At 51.9% G+C, this 16,153-nt stretch overlaps 1 protein-coding gene across 2 annotated transcripts in view; it reads left to right on the forward strand.

The window, feature by feature from the left end:
• Positions 1–2,052: 2,052 nt before the first annotated feature.
• Positions 2,053–16,153, forward strand: part of SMARCA4 (SWI/SNF related, matrix associated, actin dependent regulator of chromatin, subfamily a, member 4) — a 97,429-nt gene continuing 83,328 nt past the window's right edge. Inside the window, exon 1 of one of the 2 annotated variants that reach the window (XM_039251052.1) lies at positions 2,053–2,201. The gene's annotated coding sequence lies outside the window, so the exon portion shown is untranslated. The remainder of the gene's footprint in view (positions 2,202–16,153) is intronic. The other variant, XM_039251050.1, reaches the window with a different exon arrangement.

Here is a 16,153-nt window from a genome sequence, read left to right on the forward strand (position 1 = left end):
AGGAGTCTGAGCCCCGTGTTGGGCTCTGTGCTAACAGCTCAGAGCGTGAAGCTTCGGATTCTGTGTCTCCCCCCCCACCCGCCCCTCCCAAACTCGTGCTCTCCCTCTTTTAAAAATAAACGTTAAAAAAAAATTAAAAGTATCACATACGGGGTGGCCTGAACACCACAATGATGTATCTGCATAGATGTCAGTGCTCAGTATTCACTAGTGACTGAATTGATAACATCCTTGGCATTTATTTTATTATTTTTTAAATGTTTTATTTCTGAGAGAGCAGTGTGAGCAGGGGAGAGTCAGAGAGAGGGGGAAGAGACAGGGAGAGACAGAATATGAAGCAGGCTCCAGGCTCTGAGGTAGCTATCAGCACAGAGCCAGATACGGGACTCAAATCCACGAACAGTGAGGTGATGACTTGAGCCAAAGTCGATCGCTCAACCGACTGAGCCACCCAGGCACCCTAATTTTTTTATTTTAAATATGTTTTTAAATGTTTTATTTATTTCTGAGAGAGAGAGAGAGAGAGAGAGAGAGACATAGCATGAACAGGGAGGGTCAGAGAGGGAGACACAGAATCCGAAACAGGCTCCAGGCTCTGAGCTAGCTGTCAGCACAGAGCCCGACGCAGGACTCGAACCCACAACTGTGAGATCATGCCCTGAGCCGAAGCCGAACGCTCAACCCACTGAGCCACCCAGGCGCCCCTAATTTTTTTATTTTAAATGTTTATCTTTGAGAGAGATACACACAGAGACACAGCACGAGTGGGGGAGGGGTAGAGAGAGACACACAGAATGCGAAGCCGGCTCCAGGCTCTGAGCTGTCAGCACTGAGCCCGGCGCGGGGCTCGAACGAACAAGCCGTGAGATCATGACCTGAGTTTAAGTCAAGAGTACCAAGCTTCACCAACTGAGCCACACAGGCGCTCCACACCTTTGCCATTTAAATTGCGGGGAAGAAGGCAGACAATAAACAGGGCACACAAGAAACGTGAAGGGAAAGGAGGCAGTGATCAAAAGGAGCTGAGGCTTGAGGTGGTTTGGTCAGCTGACACCGGAAAAGGAGGAAGAGCAGGACTGACAGAGGCCTTGAGGACTTGGGACAGGCTGTGGGCCCTAACTTAGGGGAGCACTTGTCCACTCGGAGACCCTTTCAAAACACAGAGAAGAGGCCTAGAGGCTCGGAGCCTTCATCCTAAGAACAAGGCTCTTTCGTGTTTTGACTCAAACATCTTCCCCGTGACGCCTTCTCTGGCTGCTCCGTTTAAAACTTCCCTCTACAGGTTTCCCTCTCAACATAAGATATTTTACTCATTTCTCTGGCCTCTCGCCTTCCTAGCAGAGCTTCCCATCGGTTGGGACCGTCTGTGCGATGCCACCACACTTGCGCCTAGGGCTCAGCAGTACGTCAAAAAACATCTGCCAAACCGACAGTGCTAGGTAAGTTCTTAAAAGAAAAAAGAAAAAAAGCAGCCACGATCAAGGCCCACCTGGCCTTGCGGAACAGACCCCCGCCATTCCCCCGACCAGAAATAAAAGTAGCTCCCAGGCCCGCCCTTGGCCCCTGAGCTGGGAGTCTCAGCCCCAGTCCAGCCTGCCCGCCTCCCGCCCTTACGCACGGCCTCGGGTCTTCACTTGCGAGTCTCAAGGCCCCTCGGCCAACCCTTCCCCGCAGACCCCGCCGCCATTCCGTCCCATCCCCCAACCCCGCCGCCGCAGCCGCGGGAACCACCACGGCCACCGCCGCAGTGGCGCCCGCTCTGCGCATGCTCGGCAGCGTGGGGACGCAGCGTGAGGACGAGGAGGCCGGTGCGCATGAGCAAGACCTTCCAGGACCGAGTCGGGTGGAACATCAGGAGCGCCCCCTTTCTCTGGGCCCGCCCACCTCCGCGAGGCCCCGAGCGGACGCGCACGCGCGCTGGGAGCGGAAGGGCGGACGGGCGCGCGCACGAGGCCGGGCGGGCAGCGGAAGCGGGAGAAGCCGACCGTGCGGGGGGGAGGGGAGCTGGCGAGTGCGCGCGCAGCGGGGGCGCGGGCGGCGTGGGGGGGCGGCCGAGGCGGGCGGGTGCGCGCGCGAGACTTACCCTCTCTCGGCGGCGGCTTCTTTGTTTCGTGAGGAGAGGCGAGACGCCCACTCTGCCCCCGGCCCCGCGCGGAGGGGCGGGGGCGGCGCCGGGAAGGCGACGGCGCCGGCGGCTCTCGGTAAGGAACGCGGGCCGCGGGGGGAGCGCGGCGCGGGGCTTGGGAGGACGGTTTGAATGGAGCCGGGGCGCCGAGGGGGGAGGGGGCCGCCGGCGCCCACAGCGGGGCTGGGGTACGGCGGCGCCCGAGGGTCAAGAAGCCTGGCCAGCACTGCGCGCGCGGGGAAGGCCACAGTGTAGCGAGGCCGCGGCGGCTACAGCATCCGCGGGCCGTGGGGTGGGGGCCCGGGCCGCGTGGAGGCCGCGCGCGCGCTCTCGCCGGGGTCGCCGGACAAAGCTCTCCGCCTCCTCGGCGGGCCGGTCTCCCGGACCCCAGTCGCCGTGTCCGCCGCGGCAGCAACAATAGCATGGCGTTTGGGTCTTCTCTGCCTACGTTTTAATGGGTCCGACCCGAATGTTGTCGTTTTGGGGAGTTGCCGCCGGGGCTCCGTAGGAAAAAGCCCCAGACGAGTCCAGGGTCGCCTGGAAACGAGCATAAGTAGCCTCTTTGGGTTAACCGACCTAAAATTTTATTTCAAGGAATTACATACTCTAGATTTTCAAGGAAAAGTAAATAACTCCCCCAGTCCCTTGCAAGGGGTGACTTCAAAAATGTTCGCCCTAAAGTGGGGCGTCTAGTCAAGTGGGGGAGGACGGTTTGCTCTTGAACGCGTTGTTTTTGTTTTGCAGCCTTTCGCCTTCTTCCCAATTGATTTTTCAGATTAAGGCTTTTATTTAAATTGTGGGCCTTTAGGAGAGTGTTCTGTGCTGGTCTTGAAGACAAGACACCAGCCCTGTGCCCCCCTCCCCCTCCCCCGTGAATCCTTGGGGGAAAGTAGGGAATACGTGCAAGAGCCACTTACTAGGAAATTGAACCAAGTTTTCAGTTGGAATTGACAGACCCGATTGGAGTTTGATTCCAGGCGCAGCCGGTCACTTAGCTGTGTGATCTTAGATAAATAGCTTAATCTCTCTGAGCCGCTGTTTGTGAAATGGGGATAATGCCACAAATGCAGTTGGTGGAAACCTGTAAAATGGTTCCTGACAAATGGGAAGTACGGTTGTTACTGTCAGGCTCAATCTCTTCCTTCATTTTTTTTTTTAATGTTTATTTATTTTAAGAGAGAAAAAACATGAGTGGGGGAGGGGCGGAGAGAAGGAAAGAGAATCCCAAGCAGGCTCCCGGAGCCTGAAGGGGTGGGGAGAGGGCGTTGATCTTGACCTGAGCCACCCGGGCGCCCCCTCCTCCTTCATGGGTGAGCAGATAGTTGTGGCGTCCCTACTGGGTGTTAGGTGGTTGATGATTGGATGCCCCGAGGAGCTTCTCCAGTCTTGTGGGAGAAGAGATGGTAAAGGTGGGAACAAGACCCCGTGGCCTATCCTGTAATCCTCACTACCCTTCCTGTGAGAGGAACACAGGGGAGCAGTAGGAGCCAGAGATCAGGGAGGTTGTGTGGAAGGGCCGCCCCGGGGGTGGGGGGTGCGGGGTTTACTCAGAATCAGGGAGGATGCATTTGACCCCCTGGACCGGTCATTGCTTCTCACTGCTACACTCACACATCACCTTGATCTTTCCTTGCGCCGCAGTTACCCCAGTTTGTAATCACACGTTCATTCTTCTCTGAGGGCCATCGGAGCAGGGATCAGGTCCTTTGGGAACATTAGTGGAACGAACGAGGGGAGCCCCGGCGAGGAAGGAGTGAACTTATGTGTGAAATGCTTGGCTCAGGACTGGGGGGTGGGTTGTAAGTGGTAAGCGTTCGTGGCTCTTCGTGGTTTTTTAACTTTCCAGGCCATTGTCCCCTGGAAATGAGGGTGTGGGGTGGCGGGTAAGGACCTCTGGTTCTGGAATCAGGCCTCCTGGGTTCACACCCAGCTTTCTAAATCCTAGCTTGACCTCGAGCAAGGCAGTTACCAGTAGGTCCCCCCCACTTGTGAAACAGGAATGGCAGCGATCACAACCTCAGACGGTTGTGAGGGTCGGGAACATACCGCGGGGAGCTGCTTCACCCACCGCGGTCACTGTAGTGAGCGCTCAGTTTATTGGAGGTAGTGTTCGTTATGTGTACGTTTTTATGTATATAGAAGTCAACTGAAAAATGAACCACGTAGATTAGAATCATCCTATATCCCAGGAAGCCCAGGTTTGATAAGCTGGTCATATATATATTGTAATGTCTTTAGAATGCATGCATAATCATGACAGTGATAAATGCTCTTGTATGTGCCACACAGCTTTGTCACTCCTTATGGACCCTCAAACACTGACAGGTAGCCCTGCCCCCCTCCCCCCCCCCGCCTTAGCTGTTTACGGGATGCGGGAGGGATGAGGTGTGTTGGGTGAGAACAGCATTCTGCCGGTGAAGGAACTGACCTTAGGGACATTTTTTCACCAAGGGCTCTAGTCAGCCTCCTGCGTTTGACTCCCGGCTTTGCCACTTACCCTCTTGGTACCTCGGAGAAATGGAGGTGACAGTTCCCGGCACTTAGTGACTCCTCAGATGTGCCAGCCAGCTTTGGCCTCGGTTGTTAAGGCTGCCATTGCACAGAGGGACCCATTCACACTGGCCATAGACGGAACATGACAGGAACGGCGCCTCCTGGAGTTGTGCGAGAAGTGGCCCAACCTCACGTTCCCTATTCGAACAAGCGGGCATTGAGAGCCTGCTGCAAGCCGGGCCCCACTGGGGGCTGGGGATTCAGCCAGGAGCAGGCAGACCAGGGCCCTGTTCTCATTCAGTCCTATCTGCCTCCTTATTTGCAAAGGGAGACGGTAATAGTAGCTGGCTACGCGGATGGGTGCAAGGACCAAACAGCAATGACAACTGTAAAGTGCTCAGAACAGTGCCTGGCACGTAGTGCTGAGTACTCGGTAGCTGTGGTCCCGTGTTAGGACCCTGGCAGGTTGAGACACAGAGTATATTTTTGCCTTGTTGTGGTAGTTTCTGTATGTTTTCAAAGTGAGTCAAAGGAATCAACTATTCTGTTTTGTCTTTCATCATTTAAAAATTGTAAGTTTACGATTTCACCATAGTGCACTGGAAAGAGGGAAGTGTGTTCAGTGGCCTCGGTTTTGGAAACTATCAGGCGTTTGTTTCCCATCTCACATATTTCCTCATGACTTGTGACGTTTGATTGGAACACTAAGAGAACTGAAGTTAAAAAAAAAAATCAAATCAAAGGGAACGTACAAGACCTCCAATAAAGGGCGACAACAGCTGCTGGGGTATTGTGGGGAATGTCTGAGGGGGAACACCTCAGAATCAGGTCTGAGCTGTCGTTGCGGTCACCCTTGTGGAGATCATCCCTAAGAAGTGTAAGGCTCGTTAATATGATCGGTAGTATCTTCATTGGAATTTTCTGTTAACTGCATGCTGATGATAGCAACTTCTCAGGACGAGGATTTGATGGGCATGAGAAATTGGACCTCAAATCATCTTCATGTAAGGGAAAGGGCCTCGAGGGCAGTGCCAGGTCCCCAGCGGGGTTGGCTGAGCGGTTGGATCGCACAGGGTGGAGAGAATGGAAGGGAAGCTTCCATTTCCTTACAGCTCCCTCAGAGAAGGGGCTTTCTTTAGAAAAGAGGTAGCTGTTAGCAGGACATAAACCAGCCCAGGCCCCTTCCAAGCCTTTGCTGCTAGATGGGCCTCCAGAGCTTTGCCTGGGGACTGTTACTGTGTTAAGTGAGGCAGGTCTTCATTTTTGCCTGTGGATACTTGTTACTGGCTGGGTTTTGCTCAGTGTGTGATGGACCCCATTTGTAGTAGCAGCGGGCTTTGAAATGGCTCCTTGGGATGGCTTAAGTTCGCTTTTCGCTGCTAAGTCACGCCCCACTGGCTCAGGAAGCAGGTGGCTGCATGGCAGTTGCTGCCTTACCTGTTACAGAGGGGATGTCATTTGATGTGCACCTTGATTTGCACCAAAAGTCCCAGTCGAGGGGCACGGTGGATGGTGTCATTGTCTTGAAGGTGATGATGAGGCACAGGGGTCTACTCGTTGGGCCCTGGGAGCTACATCTGGCCCTGATGACTGCCGGGGGTGCTTCGGATCACAGCCTGGTCTGCTGTTGTGCCCCCCTCCTGGGAACACAGTGGATATTCAGAGTGCTTCCGTTGCTTGCACTTTGCACCCTTCCGGGCTGTCCTCTGCCTTTTTTTTTTTTTTTTTTTTTAATGTTTTATTTATTTCTGAGAGAGAGAGAGAGAGAGAGAGACAGTGTGAGCAGGGAAGGATCAGAGAGAGAGAGGGAGACACAGAATCTGAAACAGGCTCCAGGCTGTGAGCTGGCAGTCAGCTCAGAGCCTGACGCAGGGCCCGAACCCATGAACCGTGAGATCATGACCTGAGCTGAAGTCGGATGCTCAACCAACTGAGCCACCCAGGCGCCCCTGTCCTCTGCCTTTTGATACTCAGCCTAAATTCATTACTCAGGCCTTGGAGTCAGATAGACTTGAGGCGGGACTCTACTTCCTGTGTGATGTTGGACCAATGACTTAACCTCTCTGAGCAGAAAACCCCTGTTCCTCGCATAGTCTCCCCGTTGGCACCTCCAGTCACCAGTACTAAACCAAGGGATGTGAGCCAAACTCCAGCCTGGCTGGGCTTTGCCAAACCTGGCTCCGGAGCTGGTCAACCACAAGGAGGGTGGGGAGAAACACTTTTTATATTTCAAAAGACACCTGCTAGCTAAGGCCCTGTTGGTTACTTTGCTCACCATTGACTCCTTTCACCCATTTACTCTTATGTCTATTCACTGCATCCAGAGAAATCTTCTAAAACCATCGTGAGACCGTGGCCCTGCCCTGCCCAGAGCATTCCAGAGGTTTCCCCTTGAACCTATAATAGACTCTTACCTCCTCACTGCTGCCCTTAAGGCCTGCAATCTCCTCTCCCACCCATCTCTGACTTCATCTACTGTCACATCCCCCCTCTGCTCTAATCATCCAGCACAGTCTCACCCCAGGACCTTTGTGCTTGCTGGTCCCTCTGCGCATCCACTGGACGGTTGGGCTTCCATTCCACTTCAGGTGTCTGCCTCGATCTAGCCACTCACTGAGACCGTCCCTGGCCACTGTGACGGAAGGAGTGATGCCTGTCAGCTTGGTGGTTAACCCTGCTTCTTTTTTTTCACGTGGAAGTTCATAGCACTTGCACCCCCTACGTAACATCACGTCATGTTTATTTGTGTGCTTGCCTTTTGTACTCATTTGTCAGTTCCACCAGGAACTGTCACTTCCAACCAGGCAGGGATTTTGTCGGCTGCTGGACAAAGTACCTGGTACTTGGTACCTTGCTCAGCACAGAGTTGGTTCTCAGTCAGCATTTGAGGTGCCTTGGCGGGCCTGTCACAGGTGAAACTCTGCGGGTATGGCCACCATGCCTCCCTGGCCAGTCTTGCGTTTTGTGCGCCGCTGTTGTGGGGGACTTCTCTCCTGCCCTCTGCACGCATTATGCGTTGTGCTCAGTGTTGACTATACAGCAGGTACCACAAGAGACCCAGCAGTAGCTCCTGACATCCGTGCAGTGTGGCTTGATCAGCCTTAAAAGGGGAAAAAGAAGAGTCTGTCCATGTTTCACGGGGAACATGGTCAGGACAGATTTGTAAAACTGATGGGATTTACTTGATGTATGTTTTAGGTTTGCTGGGTCACGTCGTGACTGCAGATTGTGGTCAAAAGAGTTTGACAGTTACCCGTCTAGTGGATAGATGAGCTAGTGTTTGTTCTCTCCGTGGAGACACTGCATCTCCCTGCCAGATTAGAGCTTCAATTCCACAAGGGCAGAGAACTGGCCAGGGTGTCATCATATCTTCAGATCTTCCGGTGTGTTTTATTTTTTTAATTTTTAATTTTTTAATAAAAAAATTTCTTTAATGTTTTATTTATTTCTGAGAGAGAGAGAGAGAGAGGCACTGTGAGCAGGGGAGGGTCAGGGAGAGAGGGAGACACAGAATCTGAAGCAAGCTCCAGGCTCTGAGCTGTCAGCACAGAGCCCGATGCGGGGCTCAAACCCACCAACCATGAGAACATGATCTGAGCCGAAATCAGACGCTTAACCGACTGAGCCCCCCAGGCACCCCTCTTCTGGTGTGTTTTAGATGAGGAGGTGCTCTTCAGTGGTTTTCAAGTGAATGAAAACCGTTTTTTTAGTGTTTATTTATTTGTGAGAGAGAGTATGTGCACAGGGGAAGTGCAGAGAGAATCCTAAGCAGGCTCCACACTCAGGACAGAGCCCAGCTAGAGGCTCAGTCTCAAGACCATGAGATCACGATGTGAGCCGAAATCAGGAGTCAGATGCTTAACCGACTGAGCTGCCCAGGTGCCCCCTGAGTGAAAATTTTTAAAGGGCAGGAGGTGTGGATTCCAGTGAATAAAATGATATATAATTCCTAGCGCTAAAAATAATACAGTAGACCCCCATATCCGGGGGGCATAGGTTCCAAGACCTCCGCTCCCAGTGGGTGCCTGAAACCGTGGATAGTACTCAGTCCTATCTGTACTGTCTCTCTTTATACATAGGTACCTATAGCAACGTTTAATTTACAGATAAAGCCCAGTAACTGATTAGCAATGTGAAAATTATTTTTTATGGTTTTTTTTTTTTAATTTACTTCTGAGAGAGAGAGATCACAAGTGGGAGAAGGGCACAGAGAGAGAGAGAGAGAGAGAAAATCAGCAGGAGGCTTCTGGTTCTGAGCTGTCAGCACAGAGCCCGATATGGGGCTCGAACTCATGAACCGTGAGATCATGCCCCGAGCTGAAGTCAGACGCTTAACCAACTGAGCCACCCAGGTGCCCCCAACGTGAAAATTATTATACATACATACCTATGACAAAGTTTAATTTACAGGTGAGGCGCAGTGATTAGCAACATGAAAATTAGTATCAGAAAACCTCATTTAAACTGAATTGGGAGGACAGAAGGGGGAGCTCTCAAAACCTAACCCTTGTCATCAGGAGTGGCAGACCCACCAGGAACACACCTTCCTTGCAAGTCAAACCTTGCAGGTCCTAGAACTTTACTGCCCCAGCTGGGGAGGAAAGCTTCTCTTCTGCCCTAGCAACAGCCCAGCCAATGAGAGACTGTCACAACTCAGCCAATGAAACGCTACCTTGCTTCTACCTCCTCACTTACTTGTTTATAACAGCCCTCCTGACTGCCCCCATTCCTTGCGTAAAAGAGCATTCTTCTTTGTTCTCTGGACTTGCCTGTGGTTTTGCCATAGTTTGCTTGTCCCGGATTGCAATTCTCTGCTGCTCCCGAATAAACCCATTTTTGCTGGGAAGTTAACCGACAGTTTTATTTTTAAGGTAAACAACAACAACCGATAATAAAATGGAACATTTATGACAACATGCTGTCAGAAAAGTGTGTGAATGTGCTCTTTCTCTCTCAAAGCACCTTGTACTGTACTCCCCCTTTCTGGGACGATGTGAGGTGATAAAATGCCTGTGTGATGAGATGAAGCGAGGTGAGTAATGTGGGCGTTGTGATGCAGTGTTTAGCTACAGCTGATTTTCTGGCAAAGCCCTGTGCGGGGCGTCGGGGGGAGATCATCTGCTTGGGGACCACAGTTGGCCCTGGGTAACTGAAACTGGAAAGTGAAACCTGGATGGGGGAGTGCTGGGGACAGGAACTACTGTACCTAGTTACATACAGACTTGAACTGATAAGACATTGTAACTAATTATCACAACAGAGGTTTTGTTTGTTTGTTTCTGAAGTGTATTCCTTTTTTTTTTTTTAATTTTTAGTGTTTATTTTTGAGAGAGACAGAAAGTGCTCATATGAGAGAGAGCATGAGCAGGGGAGGGGCAGAGAGAAAGGGAGGCACAGAATCCAAATCAGGCTCAGAGCTGTCAGCACAGAACCTGACACCGGGCTCGATCATGACCTGAGCTGAAGTTGGACGCTTAACCAACTGAGCCACCCAGGTGCCCCTGTATTCTTTAAAAAAAAATTTTTTTTTAAATGTGTTATTTATTTCTGAGAGAGAGACAGTGTGAGCAGAGGAGGATCAGAGAGAGAGGGAGACACAGAATCTGAAACAGGCTCCAGGCTCTGAGCTGNAGGCATTTTCCCATCACACGAAGAAGGGTGAGTATAGTACAGAAAGGTATTTTGAGAGAGAGAGACTACATTCACATAACTTTTATTATAATATATTATTATAATTGTCCTATTTTAGTATTAATTATTGTTGTTAATCTCTTACTGTGTCTTATTTATTCTTTGTTTTTATTTTTTTAATGTTTTTTTAATTTATTTCTGAGAGAGAGACAGTGTGAGCAGAGGAGGATCAGAGAGAGAGGGAGACACAGAATCTGAAACAGGCTCCAGGCTCTGAGCTGTCAGCACAGAGCCCGACGCGGGGCTCGAACCCACGAACTGTGAGATCATGACCTGAGCTGAAGTTGGATGCTTAACTGACTAAGCCCCCCAGGCGCTCCCCCTCCTCCCATATTCCTTTTTTAAATATAGGGCAAGGTTTTGCTGCTTAATTCTACTGCAAGGAAAGTGCCCAGCGCCGGCTATGGAACAGCCAGCGTTGGGGAAGCGCCGGCTCGGGAATGAGCTGTTTCCATAGGTTCCCTGGGAATGCAGACGCCTCATCCCATTTGTCACAGACCAGTGTGCCCCATACCACCAGGTCAGGTGTGGACAGTTTTCTTAGTAGAGCCTTGGGGGGAAAACCTCATTTTGTAGTTTTACTGTAACAAATAAAGCTGGGGTCGCCGAAGGCATCCTGCCCGGCGTCCTCGATCCATCTGAGTGCCCTGCCATGGCCTGCCCACAGTGTGTCTGCTGCTGACATGTGTACGGCAACATTGCCCTGTGCCCCCGAAGCAAAGTAGCAGCTCTCCTGGGGCCAAGCTCCCGTACAGTGCTGATTTTCAGGCAAGGTGGGGGGGGGGAACCCCACACGCCATAATCCCAGCAGGCAGAGTTTAGAGGGTCCTTATTGCCTGTTAGCAGCTCGTCCTGCTGTAGTGGCCGTCGACCGCCATTCTTTTTATTAATTTTATTTTTTCCATTTTAATTCCAGTGTAGTTAACTTACAGTGTTACTTTAGTTTCTGGTGTATGATGTACTGACTGAAGTGGGGCGCCTGGGTGACTCAGTCGGTTAAGCGTCCGACTCTGACTCAAGTCATAATCTCAGTTCGTGGGTTCGAGCCCTACGTCGGGCTCTGCACTGGCAATGCGGGACCTGCTTGGGGTTCTCTCTGCTTCTCCCCAACTCACGCGTTCTCTTTCTCTCTCAAAATAAATAATAATTTGAAAGAAAGAATTACAAATTACTCAGTGTTCATCAGGGCAAGTATATTAACCCCCTTCACCTATTCCACCCACCCCCTTCCCCCCGGTAACCACCAGTTTGTTCTTTATAGTGAATGAGCCTGTTTTTTGGTGTGTGTCTTTTTTCCTTTGTTCATTTGTTTTGTTTGTTACGTTTCACATACGAGTGCAATCCTATGGTATTTGTCTGTACCTGACTGATTTATTTCACTTAGCGTTATACCCTCCAGATCCGTCCCTGCCGCCGTAGCCATGATTCTTTTTTTTATAAGAGGAAAGCAAAGGGCGGTATGAAAGAAGAAGATGTACTTCTCGAGCAGTCTGGTTCCGCATTTGAACGTCAATAGATGTTTCTATTTTAAATGATAGTTTTGATGAAGTTGAAAGTAGAAAGAAAATAATGCAATCCTCAGATCTTTTCATCTTTTTTATTTCCACAAAGGCACTGCCTGGCCATCTTTTCTGGGTTTTTATTTCCCAGGTATTTTGCCCATCGAAGTTGGTTGGTTGGTTCGTTTTGGTGTGTTTTTCGGTTTTGTTTTGTTTTTTAAATATACAGGATTGACAAAGTACTAGAAGGTTGTTGTAAAAAAAAACAAACAAAAAAAACACTCCAACACAAAAAACCCCAGAGATCTGTGATGTGGAAAGTGTCAGTTCCCCATCACACGCCTCCCGAGAGAGCTGCTGGCCGCTGCCACCACAGCTCGGCACGGTTTCTTTGGACCGGTTTCGGCGTGTAGATGAGCTTGCGTGTGTTCTCACTCTTGGCAAAGTGCGGCTCGGGCCAAGCACACCTTCCATTGGTGCCCCCTTCTTTCCTCTGCTTCATCGTGGACCTTCCTCCACGTCCGCGTGCACGAAGCTCCCTCATTCAGGGAGCGTCCTGCTTCCGGGGTGTGGATTGTGTGGGGCTTCGGCTTGTTCAGCGGGTGGGGTGCTCCGAGAAACCAAGGTGAAGGGACCACGTCACCCCCAGACCCGTTGGCCCTGGGAACCCGCGTTTTCATCCTGCAGCCTGTTGTATGTGTCAGCCTTCAGGGCTTTGATTCTCGCCCCAGGGTGGTTTTGTTTGCCGTCACGTTCCTTTGGGCTCTGCCTGCCCGGACTCTCCGGTGCTGTTCCCTCCGTCCCCGTGGAGCCCTCCCCCCCCCCCAGCCCCCGCACACTTGACCCACAGGCCGCACGCGCACTTCCCAATTAGGCTCCCAGACACACGTGCTAGGGGTGGCGCTGTTCGTCCCCTCGTCCTTCACCTTCTCCACGGCTTAGGTGTGGCTGACTGGTCCGAGATGGATTTCAGTGTTTGTGTTTAATTGCCTTCTTTTCCCAGCCCAGACACCAAGGGACTCGTCACAGAGGCACTAGTAGGGGTCTGGTCTGAACGATGGAAGCCACCTGAAACCCCCAAGACCATGGGATGACCTTGGAGACCCAAGGAATTTGCTGGAAATACCAAATGCTAGGTTTACTGTATAGGCATTTGGTGATGAGGGAAGGGGGGCGGGTAGCTGTTTCTTGCCTTGGGCTCCACCTCACTTCTGAAATTTCTGGCCAAGCTCTCAGGCCCATCTGAGTGGGCATCTCGCTGTATCACGGTAGTGCCCTGCCCTTGAAGGAGGCTTGGCTGGCCACAAGGGCTTTGATGGCGGGTTACAACACTGCGTTTGAGTCAGTGGGATCCAGGAGGGCAAGGGAGGATTCGCAGCAGCTCCCCGGTCCGGCCCGGTGACTGCGAGGGCGGGCCTCGTCACTTGGGCCCGGAGGTCCGTGCACGCCTGGGCTGTGCGGCCCGCGGGCCTGGGTGCAGCCGCTGTTGCCTCTCCGGTCCCGCGGGGCCGCCTTGTGCAGCCCCCGCTTCCTGAGTTGGCTCCTGAGCACTTCGGGCAGGAACATCACTTGAGCTTTGTCCTGCGGGGGAGGGCTAAGTTTGGGAAGCAAATCCTCCGGAGCAGTTACTGCCTGGCTTGGTTGACTTGTGCCTTTGTAAGGAGGAGGATGCTGCTCCCGCGTCAGCAGTGACCAGTCGGGAGCAGCCGGGAGCAGCCACTCCGTGGGTGCCGAGGCTGTGGGTTGCCCCAGCCGTGCGGGGTTACTTCCCGCCTGTCTGCACCTGACGTGCGTTCGCCCATGTGATGGTGGCTGCCGGGGCGGGGGGAAGGGGGGGTGGTCTCCGCTCCAGCCTACAGAGGCAGAAACAGGCTGGAGAAGGGTAAGTCCCCCATCTAGTATCGTCCAGTCGGCAAGTGGAAAAGTCCACACTCCGAGTCCAGGCTGCACTGCAGTGAGTTACACTGTGGTCTTGGCCTTGTGACCCTAGCAGTTCCACTGGGTGGCCTGTGAGCCTCAGGGACCCCTCTGTCAGCGAGCTCTTGACAGTCCCTCTGGGAGGTGTAGTGGTGTACCCTCTGTCAGTACGCCTGGTCCTTGCCACCAAATGGGCCCGGAGCCCTGCTTCCCCTCTCTGGCTGGGTCATCTTCCCTGTGACTTCTTTGCGACTGATAACATCCTTGGCAGCCGTAAATCCCTAGGAGGCGGGAGCAAGTCACAGTCTCTCTGGATTTTAAAATACCCCTTTCCTTCCTCTATCTCCGTGACCTTGAGATAGTAAAGGAAAACTGATTTCCTCTGCTCACAGCACTCTGACACCAAATGTGTGGGTTTTCCACACCGAGCAAGTTTCTGCAGACACCAGCCGAGTGTCCTACACTTCACCTCTGACACTGATTACGGAGAGTTAGTGCAGACCCTGGAGGTTAAGGGCTCAGCCCCACAAGACTCCCACTGCCGGCGCCAGTCACAAGGAGTGGGTCCCCAGGTTACCCGCACTTCTGTCCAACTTGGTTATAAATGGGGTTACCATGACGCCCTCCTCAGCTCAATTATCTGATATAACAGCTGGCAAATCTCGAGAGTTTACGTGTGTCTACCAGTTTGTTTTATTAAAAAAATTTTTTTAAAGTTTTATTTATTTCTGATTGAGAGAGAGAGGCAGTGTGAGCAGGGGAGGATCAGAGAGAGAGGGAGACACAGAATCCGAAACAGGCTCCAGGCTCTGAGCTAGCTGTCAGCACGGAGCCCCAACGCGCGGGACTCGAACCCGCAAACTGTGAGATCGTGACCTGAGCTGAAGTCAGACACTTAACTGACTGAGCCACCCAGACGCCCTTCTACCAGTTTATTTTGAAGGATATTGTAAAGGACAGGGATGAATAGCTGTATGAAGAAGAGGACTAGGAGGATCCTGATGCAGGAACTTGGTCCCCATGGAGTAGGAACGTGCCACCCTGCTAACACACGGATGTGGGCATCAACCCAGAAAGCTCTTCTGCCCTCTTAGTTTAGAGTTTTTGTGGATGCTTTATGATGTAGACATGTATTCATTCACTTTCCAGTTCCTCTCCCCTCCTTGGAGGATGGGGCTGGAAGTTCCAAGCTTTTAATCACGGCTTGGTCTTTCTGACAACCACCCCCATCCTGAAGCTCTCCAGGAGCCCACCAAGAGTCCTTTCGTTAGAACTAAAGACCCTCCTATCACTGAGGAAATTTCAAGGGTTTTAGTCAAAAACTGAAGGCAGAGGGGCGCCTGGGTGGCTTAGTCAGTTAAGCATCCGACTTTCGCTTAGGTCATGATCTCGCGGTTCGTGGGTTCGAGCCCTGCGTCGGGCTCTGTGCTGACTGCCAGCTCAGAGCCTGGAGCCTGTTTCAGAGTCTGTGACTCCCTCTCTCTCTGACCCTCCCCTGCTCACGCTGTCTCTCTCTCTCTCTCCTGGAAATAAATAAAACATTAAAAAAAATTAAAAAAAAAACAAAAACTGAAGGCAGAGACCAAATACACATTTCTCATGATCTCAGGGAGACACAATTTTCTTGAATAGGGCTCCGAAACCTTTAACTACCTAAGGACAAATGTGATACATCAGACACCATTAAAATAAGAACAACTCTGAGCACCGGGGGTCGTACGTAAGCGCTGAATCTCGGCATCTACCCCTGAAACCAAGAGCACGCTGTATACACTGTGTGTTAGCCAACTTGGCAATAAACTATATTAAAATAAATAAATGAAAAGGCAATAAATAAAGAAGAACTTCTCTGCATCTTGAGACACCCTTGGAGAACGCAAGGGTGAGCCCCAGCCTGGAAGAGGAACCACGTATCCCCAAGCGAAACATCGTGAAGACAGGCCCTCTGCAGAAGCGAGTATCTCAGTGGCCAGTCAGTATACAGAGAGGCATCCATGCCGTTGGTCGCAAGGGAAATACCAAAGAAAATAAGAGACAATTATACACTCACCGGAACGGTCACAAGTCAGAGGGACCGACAGCGCCGAGCGTCAGCGTCGACGGAGAGGAGCTGGACCGCGTCACCCGCTGCTGGGGGCCTGGCGGTGTGTGGGCGCGTAGTCCTGGTGTGGAAAGCTAGCGATACTTACCTGAGCCAGATTTATGCCTTCTTCTGACTAACATTTCCACTCCTGGATCCCCAAGGAAAATGAATGCCTGCGCCCGCCAGATGATATTGGCTTTATTAGCCAGAGCCCAAACCTGCAGCCACGAGCCCGCGGAGAGGAGGGCAGGCAAATGAAGAACAAGTGCCCACCGCCCCGGCAACGTGGATGCCCCTCGCAGAGGAGCCAGAGGACACTATGCGCGTTTCCCCTAGATGCAGTTC

The sequence above is a fragment of the Hyaena hyaena genome, unplaced genomic scaffold, assembly GCF_003009895.1.
Source record: "Hyaena hyaena isolate Hyena2069 unplaced genomic scaffold, ASM300989v1 scaffold_392, whole genome shotgun sequence".
Classification (NCBI taxonomy): domain Eukaryota; kingdom Metazoa; phylum Chordata; class Mammalia; order Carnivora; family Hyaenidae; genus Hyaena; species Hyaena hyaena.